Source organism: Equus asinus, chromosome 18, assembly GCF_041296235.1.
Source record: "Equus asinus isolate D_3611 breed Donkey chromosome 18, EquAss-T2T_v2, whole genome shotgun sequence".
Taxonomy (NCBI): Eukaryota; Metazoa; Chordata; class Mammalia; order Perissodactyla; family Equidae; genus Equus; species Equus asinus.
In genome coordinates this window covers 23,625,361-23,651,123 of record NC_091807.1, presented here as the reverse complement: position 1 = coordinate 23,651,123, position 25,763 = coordinate 23,625,361, and the positions used below count along the sequence as shown (strand labels likewise).

Here is a 25,763-nt window from a genome sequence, read left to right as displayed (position 1 = left end):
ACCATCATAAGAACTAATAAGAGATGGTGCCGCACCCAGGGACTTGAAATGATGGGCATTCTGACAGGTTAAGGGAGGGAACAGTCTTCCCTAGGGCCAGCAAGAATTTGAGTCAGAGAAGAGGTACTGCCTCATATGACCTGTGGCTACAAAAGAAAGTAACTCTGCCAGAAATATAGTTACGCAAGTAAGGGGGTGGAGATTATGGGGAATAAATATGTAATCTTTTCTCTTCCCGCCTAAGCCAGAGGGCAGAAGGGCTTGGGTGCTGCTGGTGGTTAAGGTCAGCCTCCTGGGACATAGGACAGGGCAGAGATTGGTGAAGGTAAGTGGGGAGATTGAGGTTAACCAGCACACTTTAATAATTTAAGCCATCCTGTAAATAACTTCATTAAGTTAATTTTAAATTTTATTTTAACTTTATTGTTCAAATTTTAAAAAATAATTAAAAGTAATTTAACTATTTAATTTAACTCTTTCATTAAGTTAATTTTAAAAAGTCAATGTAAGGTGATCAAGCTGCTCAATCAAATGTAATCCTAACTGATAGAGAAGGTGACAAATGAGTGATTTTAATTGCTGCATTTTGCATCCTTGACTGAAACACTATTCAGATTGGACCATATAGATGATGACTTTATATATATTTCCCAATTAAGGCCCACTCTAGTGCAGCTTACCACGAACATTTGGTTTACTTTATTATTTAAGTATTAAATGGTTTCATATGTTTCTCAATAAATTTTCTCCCTGGAATAATACAAATAATAAATAAAAAAGTTGCATGTGGTTTTTGAGAATGGAAAATGAGTGTCTCCACATTCCTGCTGCAGGAATGTTGAACAAATATTTAAACAATATTGATTTGAAGGGGAACCAAATTACAAGTCTCGTTTGTTCTGACACTGGGTCTAAGGTTCTAGCTAATTCCCACTTTATGGATTCAAGTGTTTCCAACAGTGGAAGAGAGAGCTTGGGCTTGCGATGGGGGGACATGTGATGCAGCTATTGCTGGTGTTTTCCTAGAGCTAAGGCAGTAATTCAGTTCATTTCTGCAGGAATCTTCACATGGGGCAGTATCTGGATTGTTCAGGACTCCAGCTGACTCCTTTGGGGCCTGGAGTTTGGCTCAGGAAGCAGAAGGCAGCTCTGTTTAAATGATACAGAACTTTTGGGGTTGGGGATGCTGGCTGATGTGCTCTTGGAGAAGAAAGACTGTGTTTTCAATGACACCACCAACTAGTTTATCTGATGGGTGGGCAAATAAATCAGTCAGGAACTCATAATTCCTACTTGAAAGCAGACATGGCTAAGTGCTTATCTGGCTCTGCTATGACTAAAGTTGAATGTCTTTAAACATGTGGGTGTGGCAGCCCTGGATGCAAACAAGCCAAAGATCTGTATTACACAGAGAAAATAACAATGCCGGTGATCCAAACTTGGCAGCATTGCAAACTGTAGTTAAGTAGCACTGACTCATAGGAGCTGTGGTCATTTCCAAGCAGCCAAAACAATTGGACGGAGGGGCAGGAATCCCACAGTGTGTGATGGTCACCTAAATTGGAATGGCATGACCCCTTGAGTGCTTTAGACCTCTCTCAGATTTACTAATATGTGGTCCTTTGAGATGTTGAGGCTCAGGAGCACAAGGGGCCCATATGCTGAAGAGCGTAGGTTTCCATAACACATGTAATATTGGCGTGGGTCTAGATGCTGAGGACTGGGTGTTCTGTTAAGCATAGTATAGCGCTTGGGGGTCCTTAGTTTCTACATCCTTCTCAGTGAAGTGGTTGGTGGATAGTGTTCTTTGGAGGAGAAAAGGAGATGATGGAATTTTGACTCTTTGTAGTTACTACAAATTTTATGGCTCGTTGGAGTTTTTTTTCAAGTTGTATTTTCCTTTTCATTGTGTTGTATTATTCATTTACTTTTGAGTAGTTAGCGTGAAAATCCAGTCCTTTTTGTCTGGGTATGAAAAACATGATTTTTGTGCTAATTATTCAGAGCTTTAGGTTGGCATTATATGTATAGTCCATATAAGGCATATATGTCTCATTGCTCCATCTCAACACTAAAGCAATGTCCAGAAGTAACTGAAAAGCAAATTAATTCTTTTTAGTGCAATCTGTTGAGAACACAAAGAGCATATATCCATAATGTCCAGCGAAATATCTTGAAAAATTTTTTCCCCATATTTTGGTTATCTATTTCTGTGTAACAAACCACCCCCAAATTTAGTGGCTTAACATCAATAACTGGGTTGATGAGATTGCCTGGGTGGTAGTTCCGTTCTTGTGCTGTCGGCTGGTGCTCTAGTCTTTTAGAAGGTCATTAGGGCTGGAACACCCAAGATGGCTCATTCACATGGCTGGACTTGGAGTTGGCTGTCAGCTGAGAGCTCAACTGAGATTGTCAGTCAGTGTCTCAGTTCTCTTCAGTGTGGCCACTCTATGAGGTATAGGCTTCTCACAGCATGGCAGCCTGGTTCTCAGAGGGAGTGTTCTAAGTGTGTGTAAGAGGCCACTGCAGATCTTTTGGCTCAGGCTTGGAAGTTATATGGTACCATTACTGTCACATTCTATTGGCCAAAGCAAGTCACAGATTCAAAGGAATTCAAGAAGATGCTCCCTCTTGAAGGGTGTAGTGGCAATGTTTGTGGCCATCTTTAATCCGCTCCAGCCTGTCTTTCTCAATTTCTCACACACATGCTGGCTGCTCCTGAATCTTTCTGTCTCCCACTCCCAACTCTGTCCAGACCTGCCCTCCTCCACTTCTGTCTCTCAGGTTATTTCTCTCATATCCCGCCACTTCTTTCAATCCACACAATTCATCCCTCTAGTACATCTTTGCCCTTTCAGGTGTAAACCCAGCTTGTCTTTTTAGTTTAACCAGCATTTCTTCCTTACTCATTTCCTTGATTTTCATAAGAAATTTTTAATTTTTTAGGATTGTTAAGAGCATAATGCTTCTTAATGGGAGGAAGCAAGAGCAGATGTGATTTTTAATTTTATTCCTGTTGTGTGTATGTTTAAGTGACCCACAGCACAATGGGAATTGATTTTGGTTTTCCTGGCAAATGACACCGGTTGACTTTTAGAATGTGACACAAGAGGAGGGCTAGCAGAAAAGACGACTGATTCAGGACTGAGTCCCAAATATTGCCTGAGGTACATCATGATGGGATTGACATGATGGTGCTTATTTGGTACCATGTTATTTTGAGGAGCAATGTTGCTGGTCCTAGGGAAATCCTGAAGAGTGTAATTGTGACTTGAGACTTCTTAGGAGTAGATCCCTTGCAGAAGTTAGTTTCTGAAGACAATGAACTTTAAGCAAATATACCTTTCATCAGGTCTGTCCCTAATATTGTCTCCAGAACAAGAGTGCAACTGAGGCCCACAAACCATATGTCTAAATTATTTGAAAAATTGTCACTTAAATGAATAATCTGTTAAAAAAATTGTTTTGTCTTCCTCTCTTGACAAATGCACGTTATATTGACCTGGGAGGCCAGGTGCAAATTTGTAATTCTCACACTTCTCAGAGTTCTGTCCTAAAATGTGGCATCTTGGCATTTTTGAGAGCTGGTCCTCATCCAGGTCAAGGGCAAGACTGCTTTTAGCCATGGGCGTGCAAAAATTCAATCTATTTTTTTTTTCCACAGATACAGCAGCCAGAGTTCTACCTGCACTTTTCTTCTTGTTGCAGAAGTCCATGAAAGAGTGGGACTGTTGGGGGTTAGATCAGAGTGTAAATGGTTGGAAAGCACTGAGGTTAGTGAGAGATTGGATGGAGCTGAGGCTGGCTGTAGACCTCTGCCAGGAGGGAATTAGGGGACTGAGCCAGCGTGGAGGCACTGGGCTGGGCCACGTGACCTTGATAGCACAGGGCTCTTGTCCAGTGAGGACACCTTAAGGCAGGTGGCCACCCTGGGACTTTAGGATTCAGATTTTTGGAACAGCCTTGTGATTATAGACTACCCATGTGTAAGCTGTACTCACAAAATCCAAAATACTGAAGGAGTTTAAGAAGCTTTTCAGACAGTCCTTTCTGTGCAGAGATTAAAGGAAGAAGAAGGTTCCATACTGGATGTCCTGAACCATCTTTCAGTCTTGACCTGATTCAGCTTCCTTGGAAGTGTTTTCTGTGCATGGGTAATTGTTGATAGCTGGTACTTTCTGAGTCATGGGTTAGTGTGGATTTTCATCATCAGATACACCTTTTCAACCAATGTTTAGAATGTTTCCTAGGCATTTTTGTGATTACATAATGGTGAGAATTTACCTTCTTTCGCTGCTGCATGATTGGTGTTCTGGGGAAGGTTGGTGTTGGCTCCATCTTGATATATCAATGCTGGCTCTTTGGAGAGAACCATGAGTGCCAAGAAATGTCTGGAACATCCTTTCCCACATAGAGATTTCAGACCCCTGATGGGTCCCTATTATACTCAATGCCTGGCAGGCCAGATGACTATGGAGGAAGGGGAGGATGAGGCATTTGGACTTCTGGGGTAAACTGCTACTCAATCATTTCCTAAAGTCAGAGACTCCTTTTTACCTACTGATAATACCCCCAATGCCATTTTGGACTAAAGGACAAGTGCAGATTAAGAGAGCCATTCTGAAGGGTGAACAGTGTACTACATGGGCGGCTGGACTGCTGAACTGAGCTTGAGTTACCACTTTATTTTCTTCTGTGATACCTAAGCATTGTATAGTCAACAAAACCTGAGCTTCTGCAACTCAGGCTGGTCTTTGTTTTTAACTAAATTCTTTTGTGATTCCAGGGCTACCACTGAGGTCCAGGTTGTGAATATTGGGTCATCAGAATTAGCTTGTTTTCATTTGGGGAAATAAACAGTGGGAGTGGCATAGGGCTGGCAATGCATTTCTATGTGTATGTGTGCTTATGTGAATGTGCACACGTGTGTGTGCACATGTGTATGTGCTTGTGTGCCATGTGGTTTCTCCTGGAATCAATCAGGGAAATTCAGGGTAGGGGTGAGCAAAGGCACTATCTCCTTCAGAGTGTAGGGAAATATAGAGTTTTTCAACATGTGAGAGAACAGGTTGCATATAGCAGCTCCCTGGCCATTTCCCAGGGAAATTAAAATGCCATAGAATAATCAGAACATACTCCTTCTCTTGGTTCTCCACTTTTTAAAAAAATTTGGGTATGAAAGGGTAGAAAAGAGAAAATTATTTTTCTTTTGCAATTTGTGGCTCCTAAATAATCAGAGTATAACAGGTAGTCATATATTGGTTGTGATCTAGAATGACAAGATTTTTCTGATTGAAAATATCTCCCACTTGTCAAGAAATGGTGCCGAAATTGTACCATTTGTGTCACTTCATGGGGTTATGGAACAGATTTCAGAAAGCTCTGTTCAAATCGGAAACGTTGTCTGAGAAAAATTCACACATTATTATTTATTAGAAAGGATTACATTTTTCTTCAGATTGAGTGGAATGAAACATAAGTGGCACAAGTAAATTTTAGGAAGAGTCCAAGGAGAGGATCTGGGATGGGGAGCAGGCAGGCCTGGGGGAAGTGCTTTTCAAGGAGGGCTTTGAGTTACAAAGGCTGGCCTGTGTGTATGGGGGCCTGGAGGATCAGGGTGGAAGCACTTCAGAGAAAACTGAGACAGGATAGAACAAAATTTTTGACCTTATAATTTTGCCCAGAGTAAACCTTGAATATTTAATTTATTTATTGCCTTTCACAAACAGTTATTTGTGCTTTCTATATGCCAACTATTCCAAGTTATTTACCAATATTAACTGCTTTAAGCCTCAGACTATGAGGTGGGTACTATTAATATCATCTTATCATGCAAGTGGGGGAGATGGGGAGGGGAAGTTATTTGTCCAGGTGTTCTGTCTCTGAGTCAACAGTTTAACCACTACCCCTACTGCCTGCTATGGATGCACAGTACAAGACTACAATAATGAGTGTCAGGATTCAAAGAGAAGCACAATTGTACTGACTCCTTTTAGAAAATCTGATGATGATCATGTATCTTGACAGCTTTAAATTTGTCTCCTCCCATTCTTACCATTATTTAGTCACTATCTTCACATGCTAGGCTGGCATTTGTCTCTAGTTCATTCATTCCTCCTTCCTTCCTTCACTCATTCATTCATTCCTGGCAGAGCATGCCATGCTGCTCTCTTACTTAATTTCTGATCTCTGAGGGGGACACTGGACTATCTCACAATGTTTCAGTTTACAAGAGATGAGTATTTCTAGGCAAGATAAACCAGAAACTATAATTTAGTAAGGATGTCTTGAGCACTTACCACACATTAGGCTTTAAGTATATTAATAGGATTTGCTCATTTAATACTTACCACAAACCTATGAAGTAGCTACTGTTATTGCATTCATTTTATAAACAAAAAAACTGAGGATTAAAGAAGTAAAAACGAAAGATGAGAAAGCATCAAAAACAAAACAAAACACCTAGAAATGAGCAGAGCCAAGATTTAAACCAGCACTCAGCCTGCCTGCCTTAGAATCCTGGATTGGACTCCACTGTAGATGAAATGAATTAGCACATAACAATGACACAGATAAACATCAACTGGCACAAAAGCAAGTAATTAATAAAGGATATCAATTAGTTTTTTTCAGTTTATTTTCATTTTTTCCGTCTTTTTTGTTTAGTTTATTAAACTTTTTTATTAAAGTCTAAAATATATATACAAAGTGCACATGTCCTAAAGTGTAGAACTCGTTGAGTTTTTACCAACCGAACACTCCCCTGTAAGGAGCACTCATATCGAGAACAGAATGTGGCCAGTACCCAGAGACTCCTTTTGCTCCCTTTCAGGTACTATGCCCCAAACCCCAGGGGTAACCATGATCTTGACTTCCAACAGCTTTGGTTTGCTCTCCCCTGCTTTTGTTCTTTATATAAATGGAAGCATATAGTTTTATTATTTTGTCTTGGGCTGTTTTCACTCAAATTACATTTGCAAGATTCGTCCATATTGTTGTATGTAGTTAAGCTTGTTCATTCTTACTGTATTACATTGTGGCAATGTATCACAATCTATTTACTCATGCTACTGTTGACGGGCATTTGGTTAGTTTGGGGCACTTTTGAATAGAGCTGTTTGCAATGTTCTAGTACACATCTTTTGGTGAGCATATTTTAGCTATTTGTATTAACCATTATACTCACTAAAGACAGGGCACAGAATGGTTTAGTTAGTAGGAGGTCAAGACAAAGAAGATCCTGAGTTATTAGTGTGTATTAAAAACTAATGTCAAGAGTGAGCTCATACATGAAACAAAAATAAAAGAAAAAACCATCAGGACTCAGCAGAGCCAGCCATCAGTTCTCTGGTTCGTCGCATGTTGTGTGAATCTGTACCTGCAAAAAATAAGATGCATGCTGGAACTCATAGTCAAAAAGAAGGACATTGGGTACAGACCACGGGAGGATTCTGCTAGCTTCCAGGTGGATGAGAGGTGTGATGGCAGCTCTGAGGTGAGGGCCATGAGGACCCATAGCAAACCTAAGGGGGCCATTGAAGAGGTTTGCTTATTTTTCGGGGACACATCTGAATTGGGATAAAGAGTCTGCCAAGACTCATCAACTCATTCCCCATATAAAAAAGAGTTTAATGGGGAACAGGATGAGTAATTTTAAACAAGAGCAATTAGTCAGGATTGTGTGACTATGGTTCCAAATAATACCAGTTGGATACAGTCAGCATGTATGTCATACGGAAACAAACAACATAACGGGAAGCGAGGTACCATATGCTTCTGGTGATTTTAAAGTCTAGAGTGGGAAACTAAGTGTGGGGTATCAATCAGTTCTTCCAGTTGAAGGTTGCAGCTTGGAAGAGAAAGAGGATATGGAGAAAGAATCGTTGGAGAAACAGATATTGCCAAAATATATGATATAATTTTTAGAGTCATCAGCTTCTGCTAAGAGACAGAGTGGAAAACATATGTTGATCTGATAAAATTAGCTTTACATTCATTTTAAGGGAGAGTGGGTAAATAGTCAGCTACAATTGTCAAGCTAAGTAGTGTGCCTTCCACCAACTACTCACAGAAATAAACACCAGCGTGAAAGAGGTGCCCCATTTTCCATAAAGGATTGACAGAAAAACAGGAGTAATTTTGCCAAAATCAAAGCACTGAAGATGGACATTTCATCTTTGAGAAGGCAGATGAGGCAATGGGAGTAAGTGTCAGAGAAATTGAAGGTTGAAAGACATCTCAGTAATTGTCTGGTCCAACCGCGGATTTTATAGGTGAGTAAAATGGAAACTTGCAGAGGCTGAGTCAGGCTCTCAAGTCAGGCTGTCTGGATTCAAATTGCTGCTATCAGACTCACTGTCTGTGCCCAATTTTTAGTTGTAAAATGGGATATAAGAGTATTGATCTCAGAATTGTTTTGAAGATTAAATGACATAATCTATGTAGTGCTTAAGGAAGGTCTGACATCAAGTAAGAGTTAGTTATCGGTTTTGAGTGACAGACCTAAAGTTTCACAGCTAGTTAGCAGTAGAGTTGCAACTAGATGCCAGGTCTAGCTGGTTCTCAAACTTTCAATTTAGTGTCATTCAGCCATGTCACACTGCATCTTGCTGGGATTTTAGAAATCCCTTATTTTTTTGCTCTGAATTCAGAACCAGTTTTGGAGCAGACATGTGAGTCAGGCAAATGAGACCAAAATAATCCATTTTCTTACCCATAAAAGCTAGATCGGAGGTTATGACTTAGATACAGGGCAACAATTGAATTCCTGCCCAATTCACTTGCCCACCACTTGCCCCATTTTCAACTTTTGACGAGCACACCCAAAGGAAAGTTGATCAGCAGATAAGACTGGTATCTTGCTGGGATAGGGGAGGGCGTATGAGAGATAGGGGGAAAGGGCAAAACGCTCTCAAATTCTCTTTGTATAGAAGTTTTGGAATATTAGCTCTATTTAGTCTGTAAATATGAACCAAAGACTGTCATTACAAACTAGATGATATATTCTACCTTCAGAGGTAGATTACTCAGTAGCTCTCTTTAGGAGATGACCAAGAGTTGATCAGAAAAAGAAGGGGAGATAGGACATTCCTGGCAGGGGGAACAGTGTGTGAATAAGCTATCCTTGAAGATCAAAACAATGAAGTGAGTGCAGACTCTGGGAGGAAGGATGCCAGCAAGTCAGGAGTAGTACATAGGCTTTCTTCTCCAACTTCTTCCAATTCTGAAACAGCAATTCAAGATTTAAAAACTAACACAAAGAACTTGGCGATGATACGGAAATGAAGGGAATGTAATTTGTTGCATTCATTCAGCAAATATGGAAGAACTGTGTTTTCACATGCAACCTACATGGTATCACTATTTTTCAAGCCCTCCAGTGGCTTACAATTGAACTAGAATAAAATCCAAACTCCTTACCATGGCTTTCAAGGTCTTGCCTGATCTGTCCTCTGCCTATCTCTTACTTGCAATGATCCACCCACTTAGGCATCTTTCTATTCCATGGTCATGCAAAGCTTGCTCTTGCTGTAGGGCCTTCACACCTAAAAGGTGTACAGTGTGATGATTTGATACACTGTTATATTACAAAATGATGAGCATAACAAGATGAGTTTAGATGTCCATCCTCTTATTTAATTAACATTTTTTGTGATGATAACATTTAAGATCTACTCTCTTAACAACTTTCAAGTATAAAATACAGTATTGTTAATTATAGTTACCATGCTATACATTACATCCCCAGAAATTATTTATCTTATAACTGGAAGTTTTTACCCTTTAACCAACATCTCCTATTTCTCCCAGTCTCAGACCCTGGCAATTACCATTTTACTCTCTGTTTCTTTGAGTTAACTTTTTTATCGCCTGTTTCTTTTTACTTTTTATGTATTTTTTCAGTGAGGAAGATTGGCCCTGAGCCAACATCTGTTGCCAATCTTCCTCGTTTTGCTTGAGGGAGATTGTCACTGAGCTAACATCCGTGCCAATCGTCCTCTAATTTATATGTGGGACGCTGCCACAGCATGGCTTGATGGATGGTGTCTAGGTCCATGCCTGGGATCCAAAGCTGCAAACCTGGCTGCCAAAGTAGAGCATGTGAACTTAATCACTACGCTGCTGGGCCAGCCCCAGAGTTTGTGTTTTTAGATTCCTCCTATAAGTAAGAACAGAGAGTATTTATCTTTCTCTGTCTGACTTATTTCACTTAGCGTAATGCTCTCAAGCTCCATCTGTGTTGTTGCAAAAAGCAGAATTTCCTTCTTTTTATGGCTGAATACTATTCCATTGTATATATAAGCCACATTTTCTTTTTCCATCATCCATTGATGGGCACTTCGGTTATATCTATTGTGAATAATGCTGCAGTGAACACAGGGGTACAGATATATCTTGGAGATGGTGATTTCATTTCCTTTGGATATAGACCCAGAAGTGGAATTGCTGGATTATATGGTAGTTCTATTTTTAATTTTTTGAGGAACCTCCATACTGTTTTTCATAGTGGCTGCACCAGTTTATAGTCCCACCAACAGTGCACAAGGGTTCCCTTTTTTCCACATTCTCACCAACATTTGTCCCCTGTTTTTTTTGATAATAGTCCTTCTAACAGGTGTGAGGTGATATCTCATTGTGGTTTTGATTTGCATTTCCTTGATCAGATGTTTTAATGCTGTTTTTTTATGCCATTCAGACTACAGTTCAAATATCACCACCCAAAGAAGTTTCCTCTCACTGCCCGATCTATGATATTCTTGCCATCACATCATTACTGGCTCATTTTATATATTTTATTGATGGCAATTGACAACTGAAATTATCTTGTTTATTTATTTGTTATTTTGGGAAACAAATTTCAAGTAGAGCCAAGGCAAAAAAGTGGTGTAATTCCATATCGAGGATCCTAGTATGTAGATAGCATTGTTCAAGAGAAATTGGAAGCATCTTTCTGAACAATAACTAACAAATCCCTAACAAGAAAGGAGGGGCATCTAAGAGGCTCTAAGATATATTTAGATTTTAACAGAAAAATGAGCAGCGTATAGACAGAGGCAGGCTATGCTCTTGGAGAAGTGAAATGAGGGAGATGAACATTAAAAGTTGTCTGAGGTCAGAGAAGCTGTGGCTTAGAAAAATTCTAACAGCCAAAAAGGACTTTCATACTCTCAGGAGGAAAAAGAAATATAAACCAACAAGTGAGAGGCAGTCCCTCCACTTACGGAAATTAGCATAATATAACAGATGATAGAAAGAAGGCAGACCTTTCAGACTGGAAATGCTATAAGCAGCAGCAAATGTAGGGAATAAAGATTAAGACAGATGAATGTCATTTTATATGAGTTTATGTTTCCAGATGAAAAATATGTTTACATTAATGAAATAATTGAAAGTTTTAATAATGGAGAGATTTGCTAATTTCTCTGAAATATAGAGAATGAAAGAAGGCAGTATCAGAATAAATAATGGCAAGTACAGAAGAAAAGGATTGTTGTTCCATCCGGGAGTGACCTATATAGGATGTTGTAGTTCTTGTATGAGAGCACACAGAAATTATTTTACTCCCCCAACAATACCCCTTGTCTAAATCCAGCATTTCCTGGCTTGGTTTAGTTGTGAAGATTTGGGCTTAGTTTGTTTTTAAATATATATATGTATATTTTCCATTAAATTTCCTGAGGTCTCAGATATTGCTTCAAAAGGTACCCTTTGGCTGAACTGTGCAATGTAGAAAATCTCTCAGAACCACAATAGTTGAGTTTGGACATTGATCCCTTAATGAATATTAAGGAGTTATTGTGAAATATTGAGTTTTGAGAAACTTGTCCTCAACTGTATGAAAAGCCTATCATTTAGCTCACAAAAACTTGTTCTTCCACTCTAATTGTTTAGCAGGAAATATATGTTCTGAATGTCTCTGGTAAATATGTACATTTATGACACATAACTGGAGTTTTTGAGGTCTTTACAGGGCAAAAGGGAGAAATGATTAAGGCATCCCTGGGGAAATATGAAGAACTCTTTGAGTCACAAAATTACCCCCAAATAGAGCATGTTCAAAGGGACTTTTTGTCCAGAGTTAATAAAATTTTTTTTCATGCAAACTACACATACTTTTGCAATTTAGAATTTAGCAACTCATCTAAACCACTGAACGTTAGGAAGTATTCCTGCCCAGTTTCTTAGAACTTTCACTGTTCCTTTTTCTTCTGAAGGCTGCTATTATGAACATACATGTCAGAAATGATTTACGGGCTTCAGGGTAAGTCTTGGTCCGTGTTGTTATTCAAAATCTTCCTGTGCTGATTCAAAACTGCATCAAAAGTAAATTTATGAGTTGACCTGGTTGAGCTGTAAAAAACTGACATTAAGGTTTTAGATTGTTTCCAATAAATTGCCTCGCTGAGTTCCATACCTCTTCCTGCTCAAATGGTTTTAAATTTTAATTTTACATTGCATGAAGACTATACAAACAAAGACATTTACCATTGGCACTTACTAAATTTAAAATTACAAACTAGGAGGAAGCCTTTTTTTGCCCTCAAAAATAGATACTAATTTAGCAATACTAATTATATTCTAGATGATTGATGTAATTTTTTTGTCTCAAAGAATTTGTCTGATCAGTAGCCTTTTAAATAGTATTTTCTAAATACATACGTGTCCAAGTCATCATGGCATGCACTCAAGAGGTGTTGACAATGAAGTACTGTTAAGTCCAAGAACTACTAAAGTAGAGTCTATACATATTGGAAGAACTTGTGAACTTTATTTAGCCTTTTCCTGTCAATCTTAACAGTGGAAGGGAAGACTTTTTAGGAGAGTATCTGAGAGGACATGTAATATATGGAAGCGACCGTAGAAATACTATCAATAAATGTGAACGAGCGTGCCGAAATGTTCAAAGAGATAAAGATTATCTGAGGGAAAACATGAAATATAAAGAGAGGGGAACCGTACTGAGGTTAGTTAAAATTCAATACAAATATAAGATTTATGATATGAAAAAGATATTTACATGTACCCCTCTATGATGATTATCTAAGACCAATCTTTTGCTATAGGGTAGGTTGTGGTTGTTACTCAAAAGGAAATGATTGCTTGCAATATAGAACAAGGGAAAAATAACTCTTCATTCTCTTCCTCCCTCCCTCTTTCTTTTTCTCTCTTCCTCTCTTCCTTCCTCCCTCTCCTTTGAACACTTACTATGTGCTCCCACTGTGGTAAGTACTGGTAATATTATGATGAGCGAGGCAGAGAGGCTCCATTTGTGATGGAGACTGTCGTATACAGATATAAAAGTAGAGGCATAGAGGGGAATGTCCCTGTGCCTTTTTGGATTCTCCAAGTGCATGTGGTTGATTTCCCTTCTTGCCTGTTTCTTTAAATGTTCTCTGCTATTGGAGCTTCTCAAATAGTATGATTACAATTATGCTCAAGTCTTTCAAACAGTTTTTTAAAAATCCATCCTAACTTTTTGACTCCCTTTCCTTTTTTCTTTCTTCCTTCTTTTATTTCTCTTTTCTTTTTAAGAGGTGGAGAAAGATAACACAGAACCTAAACAAATAGGTGGGCTTGGTCTATAATTCCTACCTGAAAGGACAAAAGGCATTCTGAACTGAAAGCAGCTCAGGGATGGAGCTGTGTCTGTAATCCTTTGGCAGTGGAGGGAAGATAAGGAGGAGATCATGAAAATAGGATGACAAGAGGTTTTATCCTACGTTCACTTAGTTGTCATCCTGTAGTGCACTCCACTGTCACCCAAGTCTGTGTTGCTCCAGATCCTGTCAGCTACACCAGATTGTTGTGAAAATATGCCCACAGACTCAATATTTACTTAAAAGTCTCCACACAAGGAGAAATGAGGGGGGTTGACCACCAGCCAGAAGCCGAGGATTAATACAGATTCTTGTTTTATACCTGAGTAAAACCCAAGATTTCCCTGATCTTTCTGGGCAATGTTTTTGAATCCAAACTTGAGGGAGGCCCTTATACTCACAAATAAATAAACATATAAATTTGGAAAGAGATTCAAGTACATATTTTGAAAAAAGGGTGAAGCAAGTGTAATGGAGGAAAACAAGGGGAGTTGTAATAAGCAATGCAAAATATACCTGTGAAAAGGTGTTCAAGTTTAGTTTAAAAACAAAACAAAACAAACAACGGAGCCACTGTGTTTGTACTTGAACAACGGGAACTATGACATTTAGGGAGTGAAGCATAGAGGATATTGTCTGTAGGTTGAGCTAACTTTTGAACACATAAAATCAAATTCTGTTGATTATCATTTTCCTCATCAGAGGAGATGGCATAGGCATGGATCATGAAGGAGGATATAGTAAGCCTTATAATAATATTACAGACAATTTCTATGAAGCCACAAAGGAGAGAGAGAATTTTAACTTAAGGGGTCAGGAGATGCTTCATGGGAAATATGGCAATGTATACACCTTAAGGAAGAAGCAAAATTTCTAAAGGTGGAGATGTGGAAGGACGTTAATCTGGGATGATGCTAGCCATCCTGAGGGAAGATGCATAATCATTTGTTTATTCAGCAAATCTTTATCGAGCCTCTACGGTGTATCAGGCAATGTGCTTGGTTTACTGAGAGCATTGTATGATTGGAGCTTTGGAAATATGTAAGGAGTATGAGATTAGATAAGGTTGGAAAAAAATCGGTTGGGATTTGGTAGTGTAACTGGTTTTAGTTTTTAGGGAATTTTATATAACTTTTGTCAATACTTTTGGATCTTATTTAAAATAAGAAAGATGTCAAAGAAGGGGTCGAGGGTTGAGAGGTTGACTCTATAGTTTACTTTCCTGCTGCACTTTTCTTTTTATAGCTTTTCTGTTGGCCATATATTTTAACCTGTAGAGAAAACTCAACTCCTCTGGGAAGGAACCCTTTTGCCATCCCCCATCTATCTCCAAGGAGAAAGATGGGTGATATAGGATGTGGGGCAGGGTTACATAGTTGGGCTTGGGTGATGAAGAAGCAGGTAGCAGCAAAGACATTAATGCTTACCTTCAGCGTGGAGTTTTCTTTTAACTTAGCTCTTTCTCTGTTTCTCTCCCCCACTTCCAATATGGATCATTTCTCTTTTTGTTTTACATTGCCTCTTTTGGAGATTTTTCATTTTCAGGTAAGATGTCAGGCTTTAGATCACCTTCCACTTCAGAGGAATGCTGGGCCTTAGAAAGCCAAGGAGGGAACAGTCTAGAGTCTAGTGTAAAGGAATGGAGGACCTGGATGCCTTGGTATACCTTTACCACCTGTGAGTCACATGTGCTCCAAATTAGGTGGTCACTTAGGTGATGCTAAGTTACATTTGGAGGTCAAAGTCCTCGCCAGTAAGAGACAGTGTACTTGCGCCTTCATGTTTTCTGTGACATGCATAAATCTCCTTGAAGATCTGGCTATGCCAGGAGCAGATGACTTACACAATAAAGACTTCAGGGACCTGACCATGTTTTGATTAAAACTGGGCTAATTTCTCTTCTTATTCTTTTGGTTTCGGCACTTCAGAGCCGCTGAACATGATTGTGTATCATGTTCTGCCTGTTACATGCTCGCAACTTTACATGCTTGGAAATCTCCATTCTAGCAATCTGAATATAATATTTACATTTATTTCACTTTTTAAAATTAAAGTATAACAGACATGGAGTAAAGTGTGTGAAATAGTATCTTAAATGTAAGGCTTGCTGAGTTTTGAAATTATCCATATCAAGATACAGAATATTTCAAACATCTCAGAGGTTTCTCTCATGTACCTTCTCAGACAACAACCACTCCTTCTTTAGAAACATTCACTATAGTAACTTCTTCCACTACCTAATAATTCTGTTATTGAACTTCATATGATGGAATCATATAATATATACACTTTTGTGTCTGGCTTCCTTCACTCAACATAAGTCTGTGAGAGTCATCCCCACCCTGAGCGTGTATTTGTTCTTTCTATTCCGATATAGTATTCCACTGTATCAATATACCATAATTTATTTATCCATTTTCCTTATTTGGGGCATTTGGATTGTTTCCAGTTTTGGGTTATTTAAATAAAGCTGCTTTGAATATTCTAATTAGGATTGATGTTGGAGTAGGATAGGTGGATAGGAATATGTCTAACTTCAGTAGATTCTACGAGAGTTTTCTAAAGCAATTGTTCCAGTTTACACTCCACCAGCAATGTTTGAGAGTTTCATTTGCTCCTTGTCCTTGCCAACATTTTACATTGTAGTCTTTTAAATTTTAGACAGTCTGTGAGGATGTAGAGTTGTCTCACATGGCTTCAGTTTGTCCTCCCTGATCAGTAATGGTACTGAGCATCTTTTCTATTTTTATTGCCCATTTTGATTCCTCTCTTGTGACGTATCTTTTCAAGTCTTTCGCCCATCTTTAAAATTGGGTTGTCTGTCCTTTTATTATAGATTTGTGGGAGTTAACTTTATATTCTGAATACAAGTCTACTGTGGGATATATGTATAATAACTATCATCTCCCAGTCTGGGTCCTGCTTTTTCAATCTCTAATTGCATTCTCTTAAACAAGTGTACTTAATGTTAATGAAGTCATAGGCATTTGTTTTCCATGGCTGCTGTAACAAATCACCACATATGTAGAGGCTTAAAACAATACATTTCTTACCATATAGTTCTGTATGTCAGGAGTCTGACACAGGTCTCACTGGGCTAAAATCAAGATGTTGGTAGGGCAGTGTTCCTTTCTGGGGGATCTAGAAGAGAATTCATTTTCGTGCTTTTTCCAGTTTCTAGGAATGCAGCTTCTGCATTCCTTGGCTTTTGTTCCTTTTCCCCATCTTCAAAGCCAGCAACCTTAATTCCCTCTCAACCCTAATTCCCTTTTGCAATGTAACCTAACATATTCAAATGTTCTGGGGAATAGGATGTGGACATCTTTGCGGGGGCTATTATTCTAAAACTCACATCATATTTATCAATACTTTCTTTTTACGGTTAGTGATTTTTGTATCCTTTTTAGGAAATCTCTGGCTACCCCAAGGTTATGAAAATATTCTCCTATGTTTTCAGCCAGAATCTTGGTTAGGTCTATGATCCATATCAAATGAATTTTGTGTATGGTGTGAGATGAGAGTCATTTTTTTCCCTCATGAATATTCAGAGGACCTAAAACCATTTACTAAAAAGAACTTTTTGCTGTGTGTTGTTCAAGTTACTCTGTAAAGCTATGTCTATGTTTGGAATCTCTTCTGTTTCTTCCTATATCAGTTTCTTAGGGTGGCCCTAACAAATTACCACAAGTTGGGCGGCTTACACACAAAAAATGTATTCCCTCTCAGTTGTGGAGACCAGAAATCTGAAAGCAAGATGTTGGCAGGACTAAGCTTCCTCTGAAGGCTCTCAGGGAGAATCTATTCTTCTTCCAGCTTCTGGTGGCTGCAGGTATTTCTTGGCTTTGAGCTACACGACTCCAATCTCTGCCTTCTCCCCAGTGTGTCTGAGTCTCAAATCTCTCTCTGCTTTTCTCTTATAAGGATGCCTGTCATTGGATTTAGGGCCACCCTTAACTTAATTACATCTACGATCTAAACACATCTTATTCCAGATAAGATCATACTTACGTGTCCTAGAGTTTAGAACATGGACATATCTTTTTGGGGCCACCACTCAACCCACTGCACTTCCGTTTCATTGGTCTATTTATCTATTCTCACACTAATACCCAGCACCTAATGTCAATCATTGTAGCTTTATAGTAAGTCATGAAATTGAATTGTGTAAGTTTTTCATTTTCACTCTTCTTCATTATTGTCTTGGATATGCTAGTTACTTTGACTATGTAAATTTTAGAGTTGCCTATTTCCACAATAAAACCTCCTGGGATTTTGATTGGGGTTATGTTGAATTTACGTTAATTTGTGACTAATTAACGTTTAATAATATTGAATCTTCTAACCCATACATTGGGGTGTCTGTCCATTTATGCAGGTCTTTAAAAGTCTCTCAGCAATGTTTTATAGTTTTCACTTTAGAGGTCTCATTCAACTTTTATTAGACTTATTCTTAGGTATTTTACTTCTGATGCTACATAAACTTTTAAAAATTGTATTTTCTAATTATTGCTAGTGTATCAAAACAATTGATTTTTGTATATTATTCTTGTATCCAGAGGTTTTTCTAAGTTCACTTAATAATTCTAATGGTTTGTAATATGGATTCTTTTGAATTTTCTATTTCTACTACCATGTCATCTGCAAATAACTACAGTTTTACTTGTTTCATTTCAGTCTTTATATCCACTCCCCACCCCCTTGCTTTATTGCACTTATTAGAATTTCTGCACAATGTTGAATGGAAATAATACAATGGTAGCTGTAGGTAATTTGTAGATTAAGTTTTATCAGATTATCAAATTAAGAGACTTCCATTTATCTAATTAAGGGATTTCCCTTTTATTACTTTTTTACTGTAAGTTTATTTATTTTATTGCAGTAACATTGGATTATAACTTTCAAGTGTGCATCGTAATATATTTTGAATTCTGTGTAGATTACATTATGTTCATCATCCAAAAACTAATTGTAATCCATCATCAACACACATGTGCCTAATCACCCCTTTCACACTCCCCTCACCCATCTTTCCCTATGGTAACCACCAATCCAATCTCTGTTGCTGTGTGTTTGCTTGTCATTGTTTATATCTTCTATTTATGAGTGAGATCATACAGTATTTGACTTTCTCCCTCTGACTTATTTCACTCAGCATAATACCCTCATGGTCCATCCATGTTGTCACAAATGGCCAGATTTCATCACTTCTTATAGCTGAGTAGTACTCCATTATGTATATATACCACATCTTCTTTATCCATTCGTCCCTTGATGGGCACCTAGGTTGCTTCCGAGTTTTGACTATTGTGAATAACGCTTCAATGATCATAGGGGTGCATGTATCTTTACACATTTGCGTTTTCAAGTTATTTGGATAAATACCCAGCAGTGGAATAGCTGGATCATATGGTAGATCTATTCTTAATTTTCTGAGGATACTCCATACTGCTTCCCATAGTGGCTGCACCAGTTTGCACTCCCACCAGCCGTGTACAAGGGTTCCCATCTCTCCACATCCTCTCCAATGTTTGTTGTTTCCTGTCTTGTTAATTATAGGCATTCTGACCAGAGTGAGGTGATACCTCATTGTAGCTTTGATTTGCATTTCTCTGATAGTTTTCAGTTTTCTTTCCAGGGTAATTTTTCCAAAAATAGTTGTAACCTGGTTGTGTTCGTGGGAGGAGGTGAGTTCAGAGTCTGCCTATGCCACTGTCTTGACGAGATCCCTCTGCTGTAAGTTTTATCATGTCGAATTGTTTTTTTTTTTTTTTACCAAATGCTTTTTCTGTATCCTTTGGGATAATAATTTTTTCCCCTTTATTCTGTTAACGTGTTAAATGATATTCATTGGTGTTCGAATGTTAAAATAATCTTGTATTCCTGGGATAAATGCCACTTCCTCATACTGTATTATCCTTTTTATATATTATTTGACTCTATTTGCTTTTATTTTGTTTAAAATTTTTGTATCTATGTTCATGAGAGATACTGATCCATTTCTTTTTTTGATGTATCATTATTATGCCAACTTCATAAAATGAGTCAGGAAACGTTCCTTCTTTCCTTAATCTCTGAAACAGTTTGTGTGCATTTGATTTTATTTCTTCCTTAAATGTTGGTAAGAATTATTCTGGGCCTGGAGTTTTCTTTGCAAGAAGGTTTTAATTTATGGATTAAGTCTAATCAAGCTCAATATTCCAAGTTTTTTTAACAATGTCTCCTTCATAGTCACATAACATGTATTTGCATTTTCACACTTTTCCCTTAGTGTTTTAATGCATGTTTATATATCCAAAGCCTCACAGTTCTATTTGAACCAACTTCTATCATGTATCTGAATGGCCTGCAAAGAGCCAAAGTAATCCTGCTGAGAAAAAGAAACATTTTCTCAGAATTTCTGAGTAGATGAATTAATTAAACAAATGCTTATTGTATGCCTACGATGTGTCAGGTAGTACAATAGCCAGCGGTACTACCCGCTGCTCAAAATAGAGTGAAGCCTATAGACATTTAAGTAAATAAATTACAGGACAATGTTTCACACACTCCCACAGACACACACACACACACAGAAGAGACATGTCCTAACCCATCAGGGCTGGGAAGACATCGCAGATGAGTTAGTATCTGAGCTGGGTCTTGAGGAACAAATAGGATTTCACCAGTCGGAGAAGAGAGGGAGATATAGGCAGATGGTATATTATATGCAAAGTCCTAGTGGTGGAAAAAAGTAAGATGTGTGAAAAAGAGGGATGAGCTGGGTGTCAGGGGGGAATAGAATACGTGGGGGCAGTGGTGAGAGTTGTTGCTCTAAAGAAATATCAGGACCTTTGGGAAGGACCATTCTTTATCATACAATAAGTTGAATTCTATCCATTAGGCAGTCTAGAGGCACCAAGGGACTGACCTAAATAGATCTGTATTTTATAAAAGTTACTCTGGCAGTGGGGTGGAGGATGTATTTGAGTGGAGAGAGACTGGAAAAAGATAAAAACAGATGGTGCACAACTAAACACAATGAAAATTACTTTATACAAATATCAAGGATTAGTTTGTTTCGCTACAGTTATATGAGAACTAAAAATTCAGTACTCAAGTTCTTTTTCAGTTGAATACATGAACATTTTTGTTTGTTTATCTAACTTCTATTGAGTTGATTCATTTTTAGAATGGGCTTGGAAAGACCTCACTGTTGGGATTTTGTTAGTCAGAGCTCAGTCAGGGAAGCAGAGCCAAGATGAGCACAATGAGATAAGGGATCTATTGAGGGAAGTAGATCTTACCAATTGTGGGAAAAGCTGAAGAAGCAAGGAGGAGGAGGAAATGGAGGATAAGAGTCACAGGCACTAACTAGCTCTCCTTAAATTCTGGTGCTAGTGAACAAGTAAGAACCTGCAGGAGGGAATGCTGAAAGGTCAAGCATGACCAGCCACTGTGGGACCTTGAAGGAGAAGCTGTGGAAGTCTATAGCAAGCTTTTGCCTCTGCGTGGCTTCCACCTGTGTGAGTTTCAGCCAAACATCACTGGTGGCTCTGGGGCTGCTCTTGGCCAGCAGAGCCAGCAGATGGGAAGCAGATACAGTGTGAAGCAGTTGAAAGCAGAGTCAAGCTGAGATCTGCTGGGCAACCTTGCATCTGACCACAGAAGGACCTTCAAAGATCAAGATTTATTATTTTCACTTCTGCTCCCAAATGTCTCATAAATGCCACTTTTGACCAACTCTAACTTGGAGCAAAACAAGAAAGGTGATTTTGGGAAATGTAGTCCCTACTCTTAGCAGGTTGATAACAGAACAAATATTATGTATAACACTTAAATAGAGGATACATAAGATACATGACATAAGGCATATCAAGTCTTACATAACCCTTGTTATATAAGATAACATATATAAAATATTTAGTCTGGGACTTGATACATAGCAAGTGCTCAATGAATGCCATGATTATCCCAGAATCTCATCCCAATTTTTACTTAAAAAAATTGTTTTTTGAGGAAGATTAGCCCTGAGCTAACTGCAGCCAATCCTCCTCTTTTTGCTGAGGAAGCCTGGCCCTGAGCTAACATCCGTGCCCATCTTCCTCTACTTTATATATGGGATGCCTGCCACAGCATGGCTTGCCAAGTGGTGCCATGTCCGCACCCAGGATCTAAAAGTTTTTAAATTAAATTAAATTAAATTAAATTTTTTTTGAGGAAGAGTGGCCCTGAGCTATCATCTGTGCTAATCTTCCTCTATTTTATGTGGGGTGCTGCTACAGTATGACTTGACAAGCAGTGCCAGGCCTGAGCCCTGGATCCAGACCTGCGAACCCCGGCTCTCTGAAGTGGAGCCCGCAAACTTAACTGCCACGCCCCTGGGCTAGCCCCCATCCTGATTTTTAAAGTGTTCTATACAAAGCAACAGAAAAGACATTGAGGGGGCAGTAATTGTGTTAGATTTGTCTAAAATATAAACTTGGGGAAAGAAAGGGTGTGGGGGTAGCAGGTACTGTTTGCTGCCCACTGCATCATTCTTATCTTTGTTACCAGCAGAACACAAATTTGTTAGGGGTGGCATTGAGCCCCTGAGGTCTGGTTGTGGAGCAATGAGATGAAAGCCAATGTCCCTGGGTAGGGTTTCCTGGAGAGCCTCTAAAAAGGCAGGCTGAATCAAAATCTTTTGCCTGGAACCCAGACATGGAGTGGTGCTTTCTTCTTGTGACCACAAGGAGACGTACATGTGCTAGGGATCGCCAAGTGTAAAGATAGAATAAACTTGAGCTTCCGATGTCATTATGGGGCTTCTTTATTAGCTCCACATTATTGACTTATCATTGCTTAAAAAAAACAAAACCCCTGATTGGTTTGAGCCACTGTGTTTGGGGACTGTTACTGGCATCTGAATGTAATCCTAACTGATGAGCATGTTGAGGGACAGGGAGGTGTTGGGAAGTCTTTCTTAAAGCAACAATAAATTGTGTGAGTGCCGAGAACAGTATTTCTCAAATATTAATGTGCATACGAATCATGAGGGGTCCTTGTTAAAATACTAATTCTGATTCAGTAGGTGTGGGGTGGCACCTGAGATTCTGCATTTCTAATAATTCTTCTGTGACGCTATTGCTGCTGCTGGTTTGTGGACTCACTTTGAATAGCAAGGATCTAGAACACCATTACCACGTCAATTGTACCAAGTGGTATTGATGTCCTAGTTACAAATTTACAGTAATTTCTTATACCTCAGCTACTTGAAACTTAGTGGCGATACCTGCTCTGTTTACTGTTTCATTCTAACACGTTTAATTATAACATCACAAAGCGAAAAGAGCTGGTAGAGTAGGTCTGTCTGCTAAAATAAGGGCATTTCCAAAACCAACTGCAAATCACCAGGGGTCAATTTCAAAGCAAAAGGATAAGCAGGTTGCAGTTTGAGGTCAATGAGAAGGATGCTTAAGTACCTCTTTGTAATATGGTCCTCAGCACAGCCTCATTGTGAGGATCCTTTTGGGACGTTAATGGAGTTCTTGGATATAGAGTTTTCACTGCTCTTCTGCCTGGGGAATATTGAACTCTTCTTTGCTCAATTATATTTAGGACATGCTCTGGATGAGTATCTAAAGTCATTTCCACTTTTATGATTGCTGGCTAGTTATTTGAGTACTTCTGCTGCTCTTCTAGAAATAGTGGGCATTTTGAGAGAAAGTAGAGGCCAATAATTGCCAGAAACATTAGACAATTAGGAAGAGAGAGGTGCCTAAGGAATTCCGGCGCTCTTCTCAATTCTCATTCAAGTCCTCTGATATTTCCCTCCTTCCCCAACATGAATGTTACATCCTAGCTTGTCTTAACTGCTTGCCTTTCTCTGAACACATATGATCCCTTCCAACCTGTGTACCATATCTCACACTGTTTCCTTGATGTCTCAGGACACCAAGGTGCTTGGGATGCTATAACAAAATACCATGGACTGGGGGTCTTAAAGGACAGAAATTTATTTCTCACAGTTACAGAGACTGGGAAGTCCAAGATCGAGGTGCGAGCAGATTCATTGTCTAGTGAAGACTTGCTGGCTGGTTGGTATACAACCACCTTAGAGCTATGTGCTCACGTGGGCTTTCCTTGGTGCATGCTAGTGGGGAGCAGAGAGATGGGGAGAAGAGGAGAGAGAGAGAGGGAGAGGAGAGAGCTCTGGTGTCTCTTCCTATTATAAGAGTCCATCATGAAGACCCTACCCTCATGGTCTCATCTAAACCTAATCACCTCGCAAATGCTGCATCTCCAAATATCATCACATTGGTTTTTAGGGCCTTAACGTGAATTTTGGTGGGTCACAAACATTCAGTCCATAACACTTGGCATACCCTCACCCACTAGCTTCCCCTAGTAGTAATCATGGCTATCCAGTGCAGGGCGTTTATTATACTAGGCTCTGGATTATATACATTACTCAATTTAATTCTCAAAACGGGCTTACAAGAGAGAGATTTTCATTACCTTTACAAATGGTAAAACCAAGTCTTGAGAGGTTGAGACTTTTCTGAAGATCAGCTAGCATGTTATGAAGTCAGGGTTCCAACCCAGGTGCTGTAATGCATCAGAGCAGATGCTTTAAATCAGTGGCTCTCAGACTGTGATTGTCAGGCCAGCAGTATCAGCGTCACCTAGGAACTCAAGTGCTTGAGTCTGACCCCAGAGCTGCTAAACCAGAAGCATTGGGTGGGGTGAAGCTCTTTATGTTCTAGCAAGCTTTCCAGGAGATTCTAGTGCATAGTGCACAGATTTAGTACATACCTGCTGTAAATAAGTGTAAAAAAGGAAATTATAGCTAATTGGCTCCTTATTAGTTTCCGTGTTAATATTGGGTAATGTCGATGTGAACAATATTCATCAGATACATTATATCATTAAAATAGTCCAGCACTTGTGGCTCAAAAACACTGTATTGAAAACCTCCCCATCCTTCAAGGTCCAGTTCAAATCCCACCTCCTCCATAAAGGTTTTTTTTTTTTTTTTTTGCCTTTATCAATGCTATTTTGCTCGTATCACTAATGTGATTAATATAAAGTATCATCTATTCATCTCTGTCAGGGTTGGGACTATCTTCCATCATTTTGATTCAGCACAGCAACAACCAGTGTCTCATGTATACTATTTCCTCAATAAACATTTGTTGGGTTAATGAATGTGTTTCTAGTTATAGAAAAACATTACTTCGTTCCTTGTGATTGAAATTCTGCACTAGAATAATTTGTGATTATAAAAAAACTAATGCTTCCCTCCGTTTTCACTCTGGTATGATATTTATTTTGAACTATTGCTATTTCCCAATAGAGAGGAGCATCTCATTTATAGTAAAATTCATAGATAATTCCTAAATGTGAAATTAAATTGAAGGATAATACATAACAGTTTAAAATGCCTAAGCATTAGGGAATAGGAGGCATAACGAAGTAAATTGGGAAATTTAATATATGATTGTTTTTGGGATAATTGAGCATTGACCGCATGTTGAATTGACTTACAATCAACTAAATAAAGACATCTCGGACAATGCTATTACTTTTTTTTTTTTTAAAGATTTTTTAGTTTTTCCTTTTTCTCCCCAAAGCCTCCCGGTACATAGTTGTATATTCTTCGTTGTGGGTCCTTCTAGTTGTGGCATGTGGGACGCTGCCTCAGCATAGTCTGATGAGCAGTGCCATGTCCACGCCCAGGATTCGAACCAACGAAACACTGGGCTGCCTGCAGCGGAGCACGCGAACTTAACCACTCGGCCACAGGGCCAGCCCCAATGCTATTACGTTTTATTTGCCTCCTATTTTTCTGCTTTCCAGTCCATCCATACGCTGTTTCCAGTGTTATTTAATAAGAGAATGTTAAGAATTTGGTCCCATTGACCATAAAGATAGACAGACTCTGGTGTATCCAAATAAGATTTTTGTCTGTTCGTGCTAGTACTGAAGTATGCTCCTGCATATATGTTCTGCACCACTGGTTTTTGTAGTTATGTGCTGCTCCATCTACCTGATGTATCTTTGCATCCTAAACAGCATCTACCTAGGATAAAAGAAGTACTAGCCAAGACGTATTTGGTTTGATAGCCTCTTTGGCGCCACAAATTCGATGGGACACAATGGATGTTGCTGACATCCATGAATGTCAGCTAACCAAGGCTACTACAG

General features: G+C 38.9%; 1 long non-coding RNA gene across 2 annotated transcripts in view; it reads left to right on the top strand.

The window, feature by feature from the left end:
* Positions 1-237: 237 nt before the first annotated feature.
* Positions 238-25,763, top strand: part of LOC106843188 (uncharacterized) — a 66,238-nt gene continuing 40,712 nt past the window's right edge. Inside the window, exon 1 of one of the 2 annotated variants that reach the window (XR_011495363.1) lies at positions 238-325. This is a non-coding gene — a long non-coding RNA (uncharacterized lncRNA). The remainder of the gene's footprint in view (positions 326-25,763) is intronic. The other variant, XR_011495362.1, reaches the window with a different exon arrangement.